The sequence below is a fragment of the Halyomorpha halys genome, unplaced genomic scaffold (genome assembly GCF_000696795.3).
Source record: "Halyomorpha halys isolate HHAL.00 unplaced genomic scaffold, Hhal_1.1 Scaffold134.1, whole genome shotgun sequence".
Taxonomy (NCBI): Eukaryota; Metazoa; Arthropoda; class Insecta; order Hemiptera; family Pentatomidae; genus Halyomorpha; species Halyomorpha halys.
The window spans coordinates 1,395,216-1,404,444 of record NW_027107159.1 but is presented as its reverse complement, the minus strand read 5'-3'; the positions used below and the strand labels follow the sequence as shown (position 1 = coordinate 1,404,444).

The following is a 9,229-nucleotide window of genomic DNA, read 5'->3' as shown; positions in this document are numbered from 1 at the left end:
CTATCCAGTAACTGTTATATATTAGTAGGACGTTTAGGCTATCCAGTAACTGTTATATATTAGTAGGACGTTTAGGCTATCCAGTAACTGTTATAATAGCCCGAATCAATTTATTTTTAAATCTTCCAATACTGATAAATATGTACCAAATTAATTAACCGACATTAAAACAATATATTTGGAGCCCCAAAGCTCAACTCTGTAAGTCCAAATAGGCCTTATCGTAGTAATATAAATGAGAATTTTGTGATTAGTTGGAAGTTATTAGTAAACCGTTTGACTAGTAAGTGTTGTAGCAGTCGAAATCAAGCAGAAATTTCCTGTCTTTTCAATCTTGTTTGAGAATTCCAAGTCAGTCATTTGTACAGGCGTAGTCCTAAGTAACGGATCTGTTCTACGGGAATAAAGGGAGTATTATTAAAGGATACACCAAGTTTACGACGAGGGGTAAATATCATTAGGTGGACATTATTGGCATTTATTTTAATCCACCAGTTTTGACATCATTCGAAAGAATTAAATCGATGTTATGCTAAATTTGATGATTTTATAGCAGAGTACGTTGGTAAAATGATAAATTTAATCTCTTCTTAGTCGATCTGATTACAATCTGAGTCGATATTGGTGAAGAAATGAAAAAATAAATAAAACGATAGTAAAAAAGTTGTTTCTTAAACGAGCGAAGTCCACTCATTGTAGCGTTGAAACTGCGCTGATAGAACCGGTTCTATACTGCTTCACTTCCTCCTAAGTAAATTCCCTCACCACGTTTATGAAATCCCATCCACTGTCGCCAGGATCGCAAACATGTTCAAATAATATCGACTTTGTAAACTTTAATTCGATTAGACATTTGATACGAAAATTATATTTCTGAAGGTGCCCTACGGTGTGGATAAAAAATATGTACGTATCTATTTATACTTCCCGAAAACCTACACGTTCTTCTAAGACAGAAGTTGACTGAGTGCCACGGCATCCTAGGTTGCCACTAGCATATACCAGGAGTGCGGCAAATGAATACTGCATTCTCAAATATCACAAAGAAATATTAAAATTAAAATGTGAAATATTTCATTTCAGCAAACGACTAACTTAGAATCCACACACAAGACGGGTCGATTCCGGCTATTACAACACTTACTAAACTTCCAATCCATTACAAAAGATTGATCTACATGACTATAATACAGGCTTATCAGGACATACGGAGTTAAGCTATAGGGCTCCACTAAACCCCTCTAAATTCCTCTCGTATCCAATCCTTACGATCCAAAATCCTTCGTAAAATTCTCAATGCTACTTACATTGTCTCAAATAAAATCATCCATGAAGACCTTAATGTTCCACATTTAACCGATATAGCCCAAACCAGATATCAATCCTTCCAATATACTCCCAATTCTACTAGTTTCTAGCCAGGCTACTTCACAGACCCCCGAGGTGCCTGAAAAGAAGGCCTCGAGACCTTCTAATGAAGAAATGTTATTAGAGTGCTGCCAATGGATAGTTTCTCTATATACCTGTATCATACCATTATAATCCATCAAATTTACTAGATGCATTGTTATGTAAATATAGGTGTCAGTATTAATAAATAAATCATTTACTTATTTATTGATCGTAATACTTTCTTTTACTATATATTCCATAAATAATACTAATAATAATACTTTATTTATTCTGGGACGAGTCCCTTTAGAATAATACACAGAAATCGACGGATGAGGGCTGAGGAGCTTCAGAGTTATTTAAACAAAAAATACAAAGAAATATAAATAGTCATTATAGAAAATTATTATAAGTTACTTTCTCATTTTAATCAGTTGAGCAAAAAAAAATTAATAAATAAAAAGAAAAAAGAAAACGATGTAAGAATAATATAATAGTTTATATATGTATTTACAATTATATTGATTTACAATTTTATGGATAAGAATGTAAAGGTAGGGAGGGTATTGGAGCGACGGATGTTGGAAGGGATGGAGTTCTGTAAGGATGAGGCTCGGATAATGAACGATCTATCAAAAGCAGCGTTTTTTTTTTTTTTGTTTTTTTTTCCCGATCCCTCTAAAACAGAAAAGACAATTAATTAGTGTATGGTTTATTATGTGAAAAAGGAATCAATCGTATTGGGTATTACCTTTTACTACCTTTGGTATTTTAAGGTTACCTGTAATGTTTATTTATTAGTTGTGAAATGTCCATTATAAATGGTCCTATTATTAAGAAAAAATCTGGTGGTGAGGAGCCTCCTCATGTTGATTTGAAAGCAGCGGTTCGGTGGGCCCTTTTGTATAAATCTGGAGACTGGGAACGGGTAATGCGGGAGCGATTAGAGGATTTGAATTGAAGGAGCTTAACCTTTGAGCTTGGATTTCCTTTAAAAATTTCCTAATATTTTAAACATTAATTCTTTTCTTAATATATTCACTTGCCATTATACTGTTTGAATTCGGTTTTAAATTTAAATTTCTCGAATGAGAAGATCAGTCAAGAGCTCATTTGAACTCATTCCATTAACCGGATGGATATAAATGTCATTCGTCATGAAACGTAGCGTATATAATAGCTTGTATTAGAGGTTGAACCGCGATTGGGATTGCACTAAGGGCATTAGGGTTACTGAAAGTGTTAAGGGTGGTAAACATGGAAATCCCTCAAGTTCAGATATAATGCCGCGGTGGAGGGAAACCTCCCAACACCTCAATAGCCGTGACACATCCGTCCTAATGCAACTTTTCAAAAGAAGTATTTCAAACTCCTCTCTGTATGTATTTATATCAGTTGGTATTTGAGGATAAAAGGGGACCTTTCGTTCCGAATCGAAAGTCATGTTTTAATTTAATTAATATTTTCATTATAAAATAAACTCTATTTATTAATTTCAATTGTGGCGTTTTATCACAAAAGCAGCCAAAAGCATTTTCAAATTTTTAATTTATGTATTATCAAATTTGGTACAAGATTATCAGGACATAAGAGAATTAAAAAAAAATATTCAAATTACATTAAAAATGTTATCGGAAAAATACTTAATGATAATATACTACCCAAAACTTTAATTAATTATTATTAACATAATTATTAAAACTACTAAAAATATAAATAAACTATAATAAAAAATAGCCGATTTTATAAAAATTTGGCTGGTTATATAGCAACGCATCAATTGGTGATGAATAGGGATGAGTTTTTGGGAGAAGGGAAAAAGAATATGTAATATAAAAAAAGGGAAATTTAACTTAAAAATTCCAAAAATAAATAAAATACCGTAAATGAAAATTAAAAAGAAACTTGAAAATCTGTGCAGTTACAACACTGACAAGGATTCTTATTAAGCAGCGATTACACAAGAATGTTAAGAGCAATGAATCAAAAAAATCTGGCGGCTCAAAAATAATAATATAATTCAAAAGTAAATTAACATAGAATATTTTATATCCAATAGTTAATATCCATGTTATTACCACTTCAATTCCAAACATTTGATATACAATTTGGACTGAATCTAGAATAACATGATAAAGAAATGTAAAAAATTTATAAGGGGCCCACAAAGTGGATCACAAAGTTAAAAACATCAGAACCGGGGCTGGTGGTAATCTTTACTGCGAAGTTTATCTTAAGTTTACTCCCTCTCCACCACCCTATGATCATCATTTGTTTATTTCATGTTTTTATTTCATCTGCAACAGTAATAGAGAACTTCCAAGTTTCAATTTTTTTTTTTTAGTGCAGGACCTCTATGTTCGCAGGTCACAGCTTCCTAAGGCCGTCCGAGACAAATGTGGCTCATGATATTTATGAATTTCTTACACAAAATTCTATAATAATATACATTTTTCAAGGAAATATTTCAGTTCCAAAATAATCAATGTCACAATAGAGACATTATTTAACTTTTTCATATTAGAATTTTGATCCGCTACCTTGGCATACATCTGGACAAACGACTAACATGGAATCCTCACACAAGACTGAAAAGACAAAAAACAGAACGTCACTTTTGCCTATAACATCACTTACTAGACAAACGGTTTAAACTTCCAATCCATTACAAAACACTGATATAAATTACTATAATAAGGCATATAGGTACATACAGAGTTGAATTTTGGGGATCCACTTCGGACTCCTCTCGTACCAAACCTTACAATCCAAAATCCTCATTTATATTTCACAAATAAAGCCATCTATAAAGATGTTTCACATGTAACCGAACCAGCTATCATTCCGCCATTATAAACTTCCTAACCATCCAAAACCACTTGTTTCTAATTTTGCTTTCCCTTCCTGACAATCCTCCGATGCGCCTGAAAAGAAGATGGCCTTGAAACTTTTTAATGCATAAATGTTATTAGAGAGCTACCTAAAGTTAGTTTCTCCAGATGCCTGTATCATAAAATTATAATCGTACATCAAATATACTAGATGTATTATGATGTAGATACAGTTGCAAATGTCAATAAATAAATAACAAAAAAAAATATAGTTTTTTTTTTTCAAATGAAGCTACAACCTAGTGGAGGCTAAGTGGGAGTTTTTTTGCCAGAGATGTTGAGCATATTGGATAAACAAGCCGTTGTCACCGGGCAACTATAATTACTCGTATATAAAAAATAAGGCTTTAGGGTTAGTTCTTTTTAAAGCCGTATAGCACAAAAAAGTAGCAGCACGCTCCCAATTTCTAAGTACCACCCCATACCAACCTTCGCTTAAGCCGTCCGATATGATCGATATTCCCAATTTATATCGATAGTACACAGTTGGCATACTACCATACCGATACACCGCTCAGCCAGGAAGAGCGACACCCAAAACCGGTACAAGAAGTCACAAAAAAGGTTCCTGATAAAAAAGCAGCGGCTACAGAGGCTGAAGCATCCGGCCTCACAGGAACCATATTCGATTTCAACGCTCCTCTCTTCTTATAGGCACTGACCGTCTCCAAGGATGACGTCGGTCGGCCGGCGGTGGTCCTTCGGTATTCGATCCATCAAGAATCGAGGAGAAGTCTTTTTGTTTGACTTTTGTCATTGTATCATATTATTAAATTTAATCTAGCTTAACTTTAATCATTTATTGTTCCTAAAAATGTAGACCTATACGGTCATGCGGAAAGTTGATTTCGTGCGTTTCAATCACTTAACAATATACTTTGCGAACGCTTCAAACTTCCATCTATTAGCAATAAACTTATACATACCCATCTTCCGACCTATTATGACCTAACAGAACTTGATGGCTCCACGAACCATCACGTCGTTCCCGAATCAAATCCTTGCATGATGAATGCTCACGTAATGCTAATAATATATATATAATACAAAGTGCACCATAAATAAGTGGTCATATTCTAGGAGCTGATACTACACCTTAAAAGGACCAAAAAAGTCCTCTAACGTAGAATAAATCTACTTTAAAGCTTTCTTTAAAAAATGTGAGAGTTACTAAATTAAATATGTGAAAATTTCCTATAGTTTAATGATTTATTTGAATTTATCGAGAAAATCACGGATAACAGTTAAAACAAAAAATTGTATTTTTATACCGTTGAGAATCGGACTGTGTCATATGGACATTTTTTGGTCCTCTTAATGTATAGTATCTGCTCCCACAATATGACCACTCATCTATGGGACATCCTGCATGTCACAAATAAAATTATCTATAACAATCTTAACATTTTATATGACCCAAATAAATCAGAAATGGATACCCCTCTTTATTTGTAAACACCAAGCCCAAAAGTTTCTAAACTATCATCCCACTTTATTTCCCATAACACTCCGAGACGTCCCTTAATAAAATACATAAAACGGAAGTGGTATCTGTAGAAAATTTACTTATTGTATTTTTGTTGCTGTTCTAAATCTAATTAAATAATTTTTACTTAAATGAATTATTTACGACTGATTTAAAATTAAAATTATTTAACTATTTATTATTAAGTATTCTCTTGACGTTTTGATATGTTTCAGAAATTATTGGATTACTGCAAAAATAATTCAACATTAAGAAATAATAAATTATTTCTAATATGATATATTATAATGTTTTATGATGGGAACAGATGTAGTCATATCATATTAGAATACGTACACATTAGCTGAAACATAAAACGTATATCACAAATCCAAGTAAAAAAAAAATAGTTTTTGAATATATATATTTTTTTCTGTATTATATAAAAATTATTTACGTATAATATATATGTATGTATGCACTTGAACCAACTTTTTTTTTAACAAGTCTCTTTTTTCATATTTCTATTCTGAACACAATCGTCTTCCATTCAATGACAGCATAGCATTATTAAACGGCCATAAACTAAAAATATTTTTCTGTTTGAAAGAGGGCTCCTCGATTTCAGCTTTTTTTTCTTTCTCCGTTGTAATTTTTTAGTAATGCTTTTGAAAAAAATTCAATCCCAAATGAAGATCAATATACAATTGTTACAATAAACTTAAACTATATTAAGATATTTCTTAAGTTCATATTTATTTTGCACAATCTAAAAGTTCATTAAAGTTAATAAAAGATAACTTTACGGCATTTCTTGTAGAGATTCGTCCTTAGTCAACAGTCCTTGGACGAACAAAATTTAATATAAATTTCGTCACCCGCTAATTTTTTATTTTACTAGATTTCATTGATTTCATGTCTAGAAATATTCGGATATTTTAAAAAAAATACTTGAAAATCAAATTAAACTTGGTTTTGATAAATGTTAATGAAGACAAGCAATATCTTCCTTTTCCCATTATCAAAAATAATTTTTAAAAAAATTCCTTGCTTTAAAAAATATGGCTTCAAGTCCTTTAGCTTAGCCACTTCCCGAACAAAGGACTTCATTTCCGATTAGAGTAAGAATCCTAGAATTTTTGTAGGAACTATTATTTTAGTTTTCAGCTTATCTACTTTACATTTTTTGAGTTAGTGGCAAAAAATAAATTTCAATATCGTTTTGATTATTATTCAAATTAATATCACCTCTTAAATTTCATTCATCAATATTATTCTTCAGGTATAAATTTTATTTTTTAAATATAGAACTTTCAACATCATATTGACAACATTAAACAATTAGAAAAAAATTACATTTTTATTCTTTCTTACATATTAATATATATAAATGCAATAAACGCCAAAATTGATATATTGATAACACTAATTATTATCTTTGTTGATATTAAAGATATATGGTTATAGATAAAAAAAAAATTATTTAGCGTATGTACTAGCGTAATATATGTACCTCTTTTTTATTGATTGAATAATATAATAAATATTCATGTTAAAATTAGCTACATAATCTCAATAATACGCCAATGGTCTGGAAATATCGAGTAACTTTAATGCCTTTATGATATTTTTAATTTATTATTATTTTATTAACACTATTTATTTATTTTCTTTTACATAGTATAACTTTATTTAAAATGTACAACTTAATTTATTCTTATATAAACTGTTGTCCACTAACCTCTATACTGGTGCTGGAAGAGCGAAGAGAAGACCCACAACAACACTGCACAAGTGGTGGCCTAGCTGACTGCTGGTCACTGCACCCCCACCACTATAGTTCAATATCGATTGTTACAGATCGATCTGTTTGTCTTCTGTATTCTCATTGGCTGGGATCCGCCATCTTCTGCAGTATCGTTATCTATTCTGGATACATGATATATAGTGACGTAACGCTCCTGGCAAGGGCGTTGTCTTGAAACAAATCAACAAACCAGAGTATTTGAGTTGAGAATTTCTGTTAGTACAATAGTAATAAAATACAAAATATACAAGAAAAAACAATTAAATGATTTATTTATTGTATGAGGAGAAGCTGGTCGGAGATGTGGTCAGCAAAGATACACAAATAAACAAAGCTTATTTAATTGTGCCGATGTTTCGACCTGAATTTCAGGTTTTTATCCTGGCTGAAAAAACAAAACGAGATAACAACCTTAGTTTATTTGTATTTATTTACCTCAACAATTTTATATTTCATATTCTATTAGTGTCAATCAACTACTGTCTTCTTAATTTATTGTAATATATATTTTCAATTTTTTTTGTTTCTCTTCATTAAAGTCATCTCGTTTTGTTTCTTTGAGTCCTGATGAACGCCTGAAATTTAGGTCGAAACGTCGGCACAAATAAATATGTTTTGTTTACTATTAACATCTCTTTATTTATTGTAGCTTGTTTTTCTAATATTTCTTCCGCTAAAATGAGAAGCGTAAATATAACTCCCGCCAACAATTCTAGAAGACCCTTAACATATTCAATTTCAGGTGCTATGGAAATACTACCTCGCTATTTAAATAAATGAAAAACTTTACGAGAAAGAATTAAGAAAAAATGATGCTTCAAAAAATATAAAGTATATCGATAGCTTAGTTCACAATAGTGCTCAATACAATTCCAGTAACTTTACAAACAGTACAATTAAAGGTAATCTGTTTTAGGAAAATAATTAAAAAGTTGTAATGTTCTCAAAAGCGAGGACCTTTAATTGTATTGTTTGTAAAGTTAGGGGAAATGTGATTAGCACCACTGAGAATTAAATTATCAACATATTTTAAAAATAATTAATTGAAAACATGAGTGGATTAATAGTGTTTTGTTATAGACAACAAGGTCGGTGTGAAAATGACACATAAAATGATCAACATTAGTGAAATTTAATTACATTTTTGACTCTCAGTACGTGTGGAGGCTACAACTTATAAGCTAGATCAGTACAATATGAATTGTTCCCCAGTGATAAAACTAATAATTCAATCAACAATACTAAAATGAAAATAAAGTAAAAAATAAAATAACAATTATTAAAAAAATAAAAGGTCTTTGAAGTGAATAATGATGCTGCAAATTTACAATAAGTGAATTAATATAATAATGAGAATAATACAAGAATACTATAAAAATAAGGTTCTAGTAATAGGTAAATAAATAATATTCATAACTAAGCACACACACATATATAGCTGATATTTTTTATTATTTCAAAACTTTATTTATTGATAGATATTAGAATTTGCCCCAAAGTTGTTGGGCAATAGGTGATAACTGATCACATACTAAAATAAGAATAAAAATAAATAAATGAATGAAAAAAAAAGTACATAAAAGGAGATAAAATCTCTCTAAATATAAACAAACAGAAGAATAAAGAAAATAAACATAATCAAACTATGTACATGAAAAAATAAAATAATATTAA

The 9,229-nt window shown here is 30.6% G+C and overlaps 1 protein-coding gene across 1 annotated transcript in view; it reads right to left on the bottom strand.

Annotated features, from left to right (window-relative positions):
• The window catches only part of LOC106678302 (protein glass), a 40,711-nt gene extending 33,049 nt beyond the window's left edge, over positions 1-7,662 (bottom strand). The window contains exon 1 of the mRNA XM_067045473.1: positions 7,490-7,662. The gene's annotated coding sequence lies outside the window, so the exon portion shown is untranslated. The remainder of the gene's footprint in view (positions 1-7,489) is intronic.
• Positions 7,663-9,229: the final 1,567 nt, after the last annotated feature.